Consider the following 11,149-nt stretch of genomic DNA (forward strand, 5'->3'; position numbering starts at 1 on the left):
TGCTTTGTACTGACAGTGTGCCTCTGCTGCAGTAAAATGGCCCCAAAAATAAGCTGCTAGTGCAGCTCCGTTAGATGAATCCACACCTACCTCCAGCCTCTCATAACACAGATGAAATGCTTTGTTTTTTTCTACTTTACATTGTGCATGTTGTGTATAAAGTGACCTTGCTCAGAGGGCAGTTTCTGGCATGTTAATATCAAAATACAGCTCAGAGGTCACATTTAAAGACTCTTTAATCCTATCATCTAACAGGCAGCTGTCCAAAACGCTGATGCAGGAGAACATGGGCCTCTCTCGAATCTCTTCGCCTCGCTTTCTCTCTTTTTCACCCCACCATACTTCTTTTGTCTCACCTTCCTCACACAACCCACTCTCATCCTCATCTGCCTCAATTACCTCTAAAAGCCAACTTTGCATCAAATCGCTAATGACATACGGACATTTGCTATTTTCAGACAAATGCTTTTCTCTTTTTTTTTCTTACTTTACCTCTAGATTATGCTATAATATTCAACTTGTGCACTCAGTGCATTTCATGAAGCCGTGTTAAAAGCACTCGTCCTTGAGTCCCCTGTATAATCTAGAAACAACAAAACAAATGGGAGATAGAAGATGGAAGGAATTTTCATGTGAAGCAGTAAGGAAGCAACCGGAGCTCCAGCAGATCCACTCCAATATGATTTTGCACGACGTGGGCCAGCAGTTAGCTCGAGGCTGTTTGGAACCTCTGTATAAAATAAAAGCACTGTTTGTTCATGTGAGGTCCTCTCAGCGGAATTGTGACGGGAGTGCAAATGATGGGGGACCACATTTTCCCACACATGAATTTAATGAAGAGTTGCGTCCTCCGGATTGGCAAATACCAAGAACAATATTGAAAGGAGGCGAGATGTGGCATCATATAGCAAATCCATGTTTATGTGAACAATCAAGTGACTATTGTTGTTCCACTCTTTTCATAATCTTTTTGTAAGTCTCAAAAAAGGCTGCTGGGCTTATTCTATGAGGACTGAGGTAATTATAATTTCAATTTACAATCTGAAAAAAGTAAAACATAATATTCCATAAACCTTTTTTCCTAGATTTGTAAACACCTGTCATTGTGCTCTCAAGGTTTCCAGCAGCTCTCTGACGAAATGGACAGTCAGCACGTGCCCCCATGCACAATCACTTCAGCCTTGTCATGTGACACATGATTGTTTTTCATGTAAAAGAAAAAAAATTGTCCAAGACATTTGCAGAGGAAACATAATGTTTCTTTGAGCAGCGGGAACACTCAGAGATTGCAATTTATCTTTGAAATGACACCTATGACAAGGTCCTGTTTATTTCTGTGGGGAAGAAATATCCATTTGGAAATGCTTTCCTTTTTTTGTCCTGCTACTTCAATAGAGAGAGGAGGGTGTTAAACAAATGGCCATTCCACTGAAGCACAGCCAACAGTGGATCAAACTACAACATTTTTACGCCCACTGCTCATCATAATGGCAGGCTATATTCAGTAAGCACCGCTGAACATCAAATATTTCAGCTGAAAAAATACTTAACAAGGCATCTTTGATGACTCTCATCATATGCAAGGTTTAATTTCTTGTCATTACGTGACCTAAAGGCCACGTACGTCGATGGCACAGCAAAAAAAAAAAGAAAAAAGTGATGCGTAACTCTGTGATACATCTTTCTCATCTTATTCAAATTCTGAATAAAACATTTGTCAAGTTATTTCCAAATACATTTCATCTCTTGGGGTTTAAACCATTCTCTGCAATCACAGAAAATTCCCTTCGCCTCATTTTCATTTATATAGAGTTAGATCACAACAACATTCAAACATTCATTCTAAGGCACTTGATAATCTAAGATAAAGACCCTACACTGCTGCACAGAGAACCCCAATGTTGCAATAATCCCCTCTGAGAAAGCACCTGGCAACAAGGGGGAGGAGGAACTCCCTTTTAACAGGAAGGAAGGGCATCTGGCAGAAGCAAGCTCAGGGAAGGGTCGGCATCTGCTGCGACCGGTTGAGGAGTACGCAGGTAGAAGGAACATAAAAACACAGACAACATGGTGTGTGCTCAATAAAGTCTGAAAGGAGCAAAGAGTTTCTGCAGTATACTTTCAGACAACATTTTCTCATCTGGATTTGTAAAATATCATCTCAAAACTCAGGTTTCCTTCTAGTTTTTTCTTTCTTAATCTTAAAATCCAGGTAGTCACACTAAGGTACAGATTGTACTTATTGACATCGACTGCCAACATCTATAAAAGTGCTTGTATGTGCAGCACTAAAGAAAACCTTGTGTCCTATAAATGAACAAAAATGCAATTTTATGATCAGAATCCTTAACCTTCAGCATATGGCGGTGATATAAAAGACCACACTATTTTCTTCTTTTCAGGCTAAAGATACAACCGTTGGGTTTGCTGCTGTATCTCATCAAGCGTATTAAAGGTAATTTGGAAAAAAGAAATATGACAAAGGGAAGAACCTGAAGACTTTTATGATTTGATACCATCAACCAAGACAGGCTTGCTGAGGCTAAATATGATTCTGTGTGCTCTGGAATGTGTATAATGTTAATGCATTACTTTTGCTTAATGGTGGAATTGAGAAATAAACTCCCCAGTCTCTCTCTCTGTTCCTCCCTAACTGTCTCTCAATCTCTCTTCCTGTCTCCACATATACAGCCGTGTCTGAGCCACGACGTTATTAGCCATTAAGTTGATAGCAGTTGGATGGCAGAAAAAAAAGCTCTACAAAATCCCTTGCAGGTCTCATCCAGTATTGCCGTAGGGTTTTCTTTAAAATACCCAAAAAAGCAAATATTTAATTTGCTGTTTAGATATTTTTATTTCCTTAATGTGGGTCAAGAATTTGAGCTCCTAACAATAAATTAGTGACTTACAAATATTGAGAGCCCAACACAAGTAGAGCCATTTAATCTTTTGAATGAATTTTCAGATTCAAATCAGTGATTTCAGTCCCTAAAACTTCTAATGCAGGTGTATCATCCATTCTAAATTGCATGTGTATTACTGTGGACTTCTGTTAGATATTACATTTATCGGACTATTAAGTGCCATATCTCAACTGCAATAATGACACGCTGCGGGACGTGCAGTCATTTCACAATGAAAGAATTACCGTTTTTTTCTCGGAACATAACTTCAGATTGGAAAGCAGGGTTGGCTGTTTTATTTTTATTTTTGCGAGAACACCAGTCAAGCAAAAATGAAACACATGTCCATAACTTAGTCATCTCTCAAAATGTTCTTCCCTGAGGCAAAAAAGTCAATGAAAAGATGAGACACTGAGTCAAAGCATTTTTCATCACAAGAACTACTGGTGGTTACATTAAAGGTATGACGTGCACAGTGCGGAGCCAGCATTTCCTCCAGCTATTTGGAGCATCTGCGTGAAAACGACAGCTCTCTTTGTTTTGTTTTTCCCGTTTTTCCCAGAAAACACTGAAAGATTCAATAAAAACCATTATTTGTAATGCCCTCAGATGGTACAGCTGTAAAATCTCACAGATTAGCAGCCCTGGGATGAAATAAAATGTTTGCAAATTCCTCATTCGGTCAAAGAAATGATTTCACAGAAGCCGTGATTGCCGATATCCTCGACATTATTCGTTGCTCGTTTTGAAAGCGGGTGATTGATTCACAGGCTTCTTGAGCTAAATTAACAAAATTAGCAGTGTTCCACTTTGAGTTAATATCTCAATTGATTTTGCTAAACAGAATATTCTAAACAGCTCATTTATTTCGCCTTGCCTACCAATCTGCTCCATTTGTGATGAATAGATGTATCTGTCTGCACAATTTTTTTTTTCTTTCAGGCTGCGCTGCAGCTCTTCCAGTAACTTTGTGTAACAGCCAAAATTACATGTTTCCTCCAGAGATATAGGGCTGGCTACCGACTGCAGTGTTGGATCTTGACTCTCACCCCGTCTTTTGGAGGATACAGTAAGCTTGATGAGATGAGGGAACTCCCAAGCCTAATCTTTCTTGAGAATTTCAGCAGCCGTTCTAGTCGGAGATTGGGACAGAACTGAGCTTCCAGCCCCCGAACATCTGCTCACTTATTGAAGAATGCCAGAGCTGTAATGGTCACCTGCCTGAGCTGTGTGTGTATGTGTGTGTTTAAGTGTAAATGTATGTATGTGTGTTCTCACAAAGTGTCCCCATATCCATGTCTGGAACACACACACACAGCAGATCTACTTTCTTGGCACAGCAAATATGCAAATTGAAACAAGTCTCTTTTTGTGATATCTCACAATTTGAACACATTTGAAGGAAAACAATAGTAGAAAAATAGATGGAGGGGAGGCATGCGCTTTGCAGGGGGGAGGATTTGATTAAAACATTTCATTAGAATTTCTTCAACAGGATCCACTTTGTAACTTGTCTGCAAGCCAACCCTGAAACCATCCTCAAAGTAGGGAAACAGGAACTGATAAACTTTACATCTTCCCCTCCGTGCTGACTAATGAGGTTTTTGGCCCTAATTAACCTAGTTATCTTCCCCGCTACAACTGTCAACAATGCCTCTCATACCAGTGCCACGGGTAAAACACAGCCTTTGTGAAATTATAATATGACTGCCAGTTGCACTCATCCGGCTGTCTTACAAACAAATAAAAAGGATCAGCTCCCATGGTGTCCTGGGAAAAAGACATCAAAGACCAAAAAATAAATAAATAAATAAATAAAAATGTCACTATCAAAGTGCTTACATGCCCAGCCATGAACACACATATTTACAGATCTACAGACATGCATTTAAAAACTTTAGACATGAAAACCCAAAACAATAATACATGAATAGCAACGCTAAGCTGCTGCGGGGAAGGTCAGTGGAAGTGTGTAGGCAGTGTGGGTGTGTGACTGAGTGCTTTTTTTTCCCCTGTACAAACTGTTGTGTAGGTGTTTTTCTGTGGACTCTCAAATTTACTTCTGAGACTTCTGAAGATGCTGGTGATCCAATTTAATGATGGAATGTTTAAAAAAAAAAACACCCACCAGGATGCTCTCGGATACTAAAATCTGAATTAATAAGAGAAGACAACGAGCCCTAATTTCATGTTTTACATTAAACTGCTCTTTTAAACTCATTTTATCCCTGTAAAGCTATCAGACTTTGTGATTTTCTGCAGTTTTCTTTATCTTTACTAATCCTCTTTGTATGCAAATACATTCCGGTCTACTCATAGAAAAAATGGAAACTTATTTACATTTCCTATTTAAACTGGCTGGTGCTGCTATAATCATATATACTACTGTATATTCATGTATTTTTAACTCTAAAGCAACCAAGCTATTTTAGCAAATAAAATGACAGAGTGGGATGATTTATGGCCCCATTCTATTTTAAATTACTCTATTAATGGCTCTGATTATCATACCTAGGCTGCTTTCTTTATTTATGACAAATGCTCCAACGTAATAGTTGTGTTTTCCAATCATTTTACGTAAAAAGGAGTGCAACAAACAAATCATGCAAACAAAATGACATTTACTCAGCCAATCTTTTTCTGTGGCTTACGAAACATTTATTTTTCAACAATACAGAAGGACAAATACATGTTAAAACTTCTGTTTGTTTGATTGAATTGTGTATTACAGCACACTAGTATCATTTCAAGACCAAAATAGAGACAAAATTGTGACCCTGTGATACTTTAATCATCAACAAAACACAATAGCATCATAGTCAGGCTCATGTTTAATCTTACTTACTTCCATGCTTCTTTTATGTAGATTCATGACACTCAGGAAACATTTTCATGATTAAAATTTATAATATATATGATAATAAAAACAATATAGCAGAAGAATAAGAGTATATAGTTTAATATACAGCTGGTTTCATAAATGAGGTGACAAAAAAGTACAATATATCCTATAAATGTTGATAATTATTTGTTGTTTTTGATATGGATAGATCCTCGAACTGAAGATTAAACATATTACGAGCATGTTTAAGCAGAAATATTTACTTATTTTGGAATGGTGCTACTAGAGTAAGCAATTTATATATTTTAAAAAACAGATCATGTAACCGTGCAAGTCATGGATCTGTGACACACAAGAAATCAGGTGAATTTATTCAAATCAAATCTCGCTAAACAGCAATTGTAACAACATGTCTAAAACTCAGCAAACATTAAGATGATTTTTTTTGAAAGACAATGTTTTTTGTTTGTTTGGTTGGTATCTCCTACCTCTACGAGGGTCTGGAGCAACTAGACCCCAAAAACAATGCATTAGAGTTAAGTATGGCGAAGGCAATATACTGTGTACTAATGATGCATTTGCTCAGTGTGGATGCTACTGTCATACAGCAAAAACAAAAACTCTTTGTTCTCCATATGAAATGAATGCATGCAGCTGTGCAACAGTGGAGCCAGGCAGCATATAACCCAATAACCCAGCCCGTGTTATTGTCACAAATGCACGGTGGGACTTTACAGTGAAACAGTGTGTAGTTCTGTTTAACAGGCATAGGCATGTGCCACATAAGACTCTATGTCTTTGTATTAAAAAAAATCCAATTTAATCTTTCTGTGACTATTTACAAAATGAGACAGTAGCTTATTAAGGCGGAGAGACTCGACAGCAGACGTCTTCTAGGCCAACATGGAAATAGATCAGTCCGACAAATCCTTCTCCTCGCAAACGCAGGACGGAAAATTTGGCTGGAGGAAGCAATAAACTGATAACAAAAAACAGCACCCCCCCAGCACCATTCATTTACTACAGCGACAATTCATTATGAAAGATGAATAGCGGCGCGCCCAGTCAGCTCACACACTGACATCAACATTTCACATCACTATGCAAAGAACGTTAGCTCGCAACACTTCAAGCTCCTCCAAATCAATCCACAGCAAACTTTGATTTCCGAGTGTTGACTATCAATATAATTATGTTAGCACAGGCAGAAAAAATTCTGAGTGTTTCTCCGGCAGCGTACAGTATCTGCATACGTCTTTTCCTTGCGGTGGCTGTCTGTGGAGGCAACGTGAGATCAATCGTTTAGCTCAATCGATGGCGTGTGAAGCAGGTTGGAGGTTTTAACGAGTAAAACTCTGTGAGGATTAATCCGCGAGAATATTGTAAATCATTATAAGGTGCCGTGCGTAAAAGTTCAGCTGAAAGCAAACAGGGGGAAAGCTGTCTTAATGATTGCTCCTCAGACTGTAAACTTCTCACTTTCTAGCATTTATATGGCTGCATATCACTGAGTGGCCAAGAACATACAGAGAGGAAGCTTCTATAAATCACTGGAGAACACAAATAGGCCTCTTCTGCTGGTGGCCTTGTACACACAGACACAAAGGTTGCTCTTAAATTAAAGGCACACATTCCTCCCTCACTATTTACTCTGGGCTCTTTTTTCTTCTGGTATTCTGCTGCAACTCTGACTCTGTGAATATCTGTAAATGGAAATACATGTTTCACTGCACGATTCTTCCACTACTGATCAGGTAAGCTAGTTAAAATTTGAAAAGCAACCCCCCTCATGTGTCATCCAGTCACATGCTCAGCCACCTCTGTCAGTGCATATTTATGGGCAGGGTGACAGCGTGACACCTGCCTGTTTTAATGACAGGAAGTCTGTCCTTGATCTGTAAAGAATTATGTGCAATATGGTACAATTTTGCTCTCAAAGCAGCCCTGTGTCCATCCGTTTGTGCGCCTCTACAGAATATGCTCAGACTCAACATTCAATTACCAGTTGCCTCAGAGAGAGATTTTTGGCTTAATGCCCCCGTCGGTCTTAATCTGAGAGATTCTACTTTAGCGCCAAAGTCAGCCTCAAATCCCTCAATGAAACTTTTTGATTTTCTCCTCTTTAGCTTTTCTCTCATCTTCTCATCTCTCCCACTTTTCCCTCTTCTCCTTGCAGCGGCTCTTCTCTGTCTGAAGTGAAACTTTGTCAGTTTGCTCATTATCATAAATTAATGGGCTGAAGATGTTGAGCAGATCCCGGCAAAACTCGACCCTCGAAATACCACCTAAACCAAGATGGGGTGATCTTCTTGTTTTTCTTCTTCTTCTCGTTTCTTCTTTAGCTTATGACTTTACTTCCTTATGTCATTGTGTCATCATGCCAACTGTAATTTGCCCCCTAAAAATAGCAATTATGATCAATTACAGGGTTTCTTAAGCTGAACACTTGGTACCACCCTCTAAACCTCATCCACCGATCCTCCTGAAGTCAGCAACAGAAAACTACTTTACGTTGCATTAACTTAATGTTCTGCGCAGAGCTTTTCTCGTCCTTTTTCCTGTGCTTTCTGCTCTTTTTTTCCCCACTTCCTCCCACCACATCCGCCCTTCTTCAGCCATCACACCTTCAAATGAAGCTGCCTCCTGCCCACCACTAAACTGTAAGAACAAGGAGCCCTCTCAGGCATGTAGTGCCTCCTGTTAGCCTCAGTCTAAAAAGCCTATAGCTGGTTTCCTGCTCAGTCACAGTTGCCCTGTAAAAGTTCTGTTCAAGCTCGATTTGTTTCCTCTCAAGTACACGTCAATCACAGACAGATGGTCCTGTCATCGTCACTCTGACGGACAAGCAAACAGACACGAACACAGAAAATTAGACTTACATGCCATATACAGCCTCGATTGGCATCGCAGCAGTGAAGTAGAGAAAAAAAAGAATCAGACAAGGTTTTGAGCTCCTTCCGTTTTTGTTGCTCAGATGACCGATGCAAGGAGAGAAATCTCTCTTTTCATAGGAGGAGACAGTGTGCCTTTCAGGCCTGGACACGGTTGAGTTCACCAGTCTCCCAGGATAGATGAGGACACTGCTGAACAGTGGCCCTGTTGTGGCCCTATAAACAGTCTGAGGCTTTGGCACTTGTGCCTAACACTGGCAAGTGGCAATGAGAATTACAGCAGTGATTCACTGACTTTTTTTTTCCTACCGTGAAGCTTTGCAATAAAACAAACCTTCCTGCCACTGCAGTTGGGGGTTTTCACATGAAGTTACATTTAAAATACTGCAAATAGCACCTACGCCAGCATGCCCTCGGGCCACTATGATAGCATTTTAAATGTTATTTGTTTTCTTGGAGGGTATTTGGCTCATTATCGCAGCCTCCACTGATCCCATAAGGCTGCCTTTGACTCATGTGCCTTTTTTGAGGGTGAGGCTTGAGGGTGCAATGTATAATTATGAAATCAGTGGGACTATTTATTTTTTTCACTCTTCCAGCCTGAGAGCAGAGCTGGGAGCTTGGCGAGCAGTACTCTGTCCACACATCAGTGTAAGAGATCTGATCCTCCACAGGAGCGAATGCCAATACACCCCTGAGGAATATAGATTAGAAATGTTTGTTGTTAAGGCAGATAAAGAGTGGCAGTGTGGGTGAAGGAGGGGGGGTGTGTGGGTGGAGGAGACAGGCAATGAGAAATGAGGAGGAGGAGATGAGTCTGATTGTGCTCATGTATAAACTGACAAGGCATGAAAAGTAATATTGTGTATGCTCTCCTGAAAGTGCCAGCAGATACAGTTCGGGAGTTTGTGTGCATGTATGCAGGGGTGAGACTGTGTGTATGCGTCTGTGCGTGAGAGTTTCACATTGTACTGTGGTCAAGCAACAAAGAAATTCACTGATGTCACAGTCACAGCAGATGCAAAGAGCTATTCGGGTCAAACACGGTGCTGAGGGTGAACATCCACAGGTAGCGTGGGGTTTTTCTTTTACTTTATACTCGCACAAATTCGACAAATTAAGCTAAATTGCAAGAACTCACCGCGGTTTAGGACGACAGAGAAAGTTTAACTCAGTGTGTCCCATGCTCTCGCCGAATCCCGGTGGCTCTCAGCTGCCCAGATTGTGGAGAAACTCATTTCACAGTTTGTCAGGGTTCAACTGCAACTCCACGGAGGGAAAAAAAACACCACTCAAAAAAAAAAAAAAAAAAAAAAACACTCCGAGAAAAAAAGAGGTAAAGCTGCTCCGGACAAATCCGACGGTCGGTTCTACACCAGTGAGAAACTTTGAGAAAAGCAGTCGGGGGTGCGCTTGGGGTTGACAACCGGCTTATCCCACAGTTAATTCAACGTTCCTGGAAGCAGAGGCTCTGACCTTTCTGGGGATAATGACTTTACAAAATGAAATCATCCAGCAGGAGATGTAGTCAATCGGAGAAACGAGCAGGAGGAGGAGGAGGAGAAAGACTCCAGGAGCGCAGAGGAGCTAACGTTCAGGAGATTAAAAGCTGTCTTAGCGCAGTTACCAGAAAGCGGCGGGGTCCAGCCTCGGACAGATGCGACGGAATGCGGCTACCTGCCACCCCACGAAGATTGTTAAATATCCCGTTGTGAATTCCGCCCCGGCACCTTTTTTCTTTTTCTTTTTTTTTTTTTTTGTTCCACCTACTTGACCCGCCTACTCCGCAGCGCTGTGTGGAGGAGCGCAGATCCTGTGGAAACTGAAGGTATAGGCGCTCAGCAGATAACAGGCATGGGCGCTTCGGCTCTCCCCTGTGCCCCTCTCTCACTTAGTCACATGTTTAAGACACAAGTAGCCCTCTGTAATAGCTGCCAAAGGAGGGTAGACTAAGGTAGCCGACGTGGCGAGAATAATAATGCGTGACTTTCTCCCCCCGCTCACTTCAGATGAAAAGCCCTTTTCGCAAAATGCTCGAAATGGCATTCCTGCCATTAACTTTATGCCCCAATATACTTGTTTTAATGCTGCAGCTATTTCTAAAGACACGAGCATCGGAAGTCATTGAATATCCCTCATAACTGCTTGGCTGCAAACTCCAGAAAAAAGCCCCTCTAGAGAGGACGTCAGTGTTTAAGTCCTTATGTGTCTGAGCTGTCACATTAGTTAGAGGAGGAGAAGGTGTTGAGCATAATGCCTAATCCTCTTTGGTTTTGTCTTGTGGAGCATGCCTATGCATGAACCATGAGTCATTAAATGGCACTGCAAAGGCGGCTCTGCTTCAAAATAAAATAAAATAAAAATAAAAATCACCATGCAGCAGAGATACAGCAACTGAGTGAATGAATAGATGCTGGCATTTTCATAATGACTGTGACAGCACACATTATAGCAACAGGGATCAGCGCTGTTCAACTGTATGCTGCCTGGGCACCTGATTTCATTTCAGATTG

The 11,149-nt window shown here is 40.8% G+C and overlaps 1 protein-coding gene across 3 annotated transcripts in view; it reads right to left on the minus strand.

Moving 5' to 3' along the window:
- The window catches only part of LOC308399183 (BMP/retinoic acid-inducible neural-specific protein 3-like), a 68,210-nt gene extending 57,805 nt beyond the window's left edge, over positions 1-10,405 (minus strand). For 2 of the 3 annotated variants that reach the window (XR_013972084.1, XM_080886248.1), the window contains exon 1: positions 9,778-10,405. The gene's annotated coding sequence lies outside the window, so the exon portion shown is untranslated. Of the gene's footprint in view, positions 1-8,624; positions 8,703-9,777 lie in introns of those variants that run through there. The other variant, XM_080886249.1, reaches the window with a different exon arrangement.
- Between the last annotated feature and the right edge of the window lie 744 nt (positions 10,406-11,149).

This window comes from Rhamphochromis sp. 'chilingali' (genome assembly GCF_963969265.1).
Source record: "Rhamphochromis sp. 'chilingali' genome assembly, chromosome: 7".
Lineage (NCBI taxonomy): Eukaryota > Metazoa > Chordata > Actinopteri > Cichliformes > Cichlidae > Rhamphochromis > Rhamphochromis sp. 'chilingali'.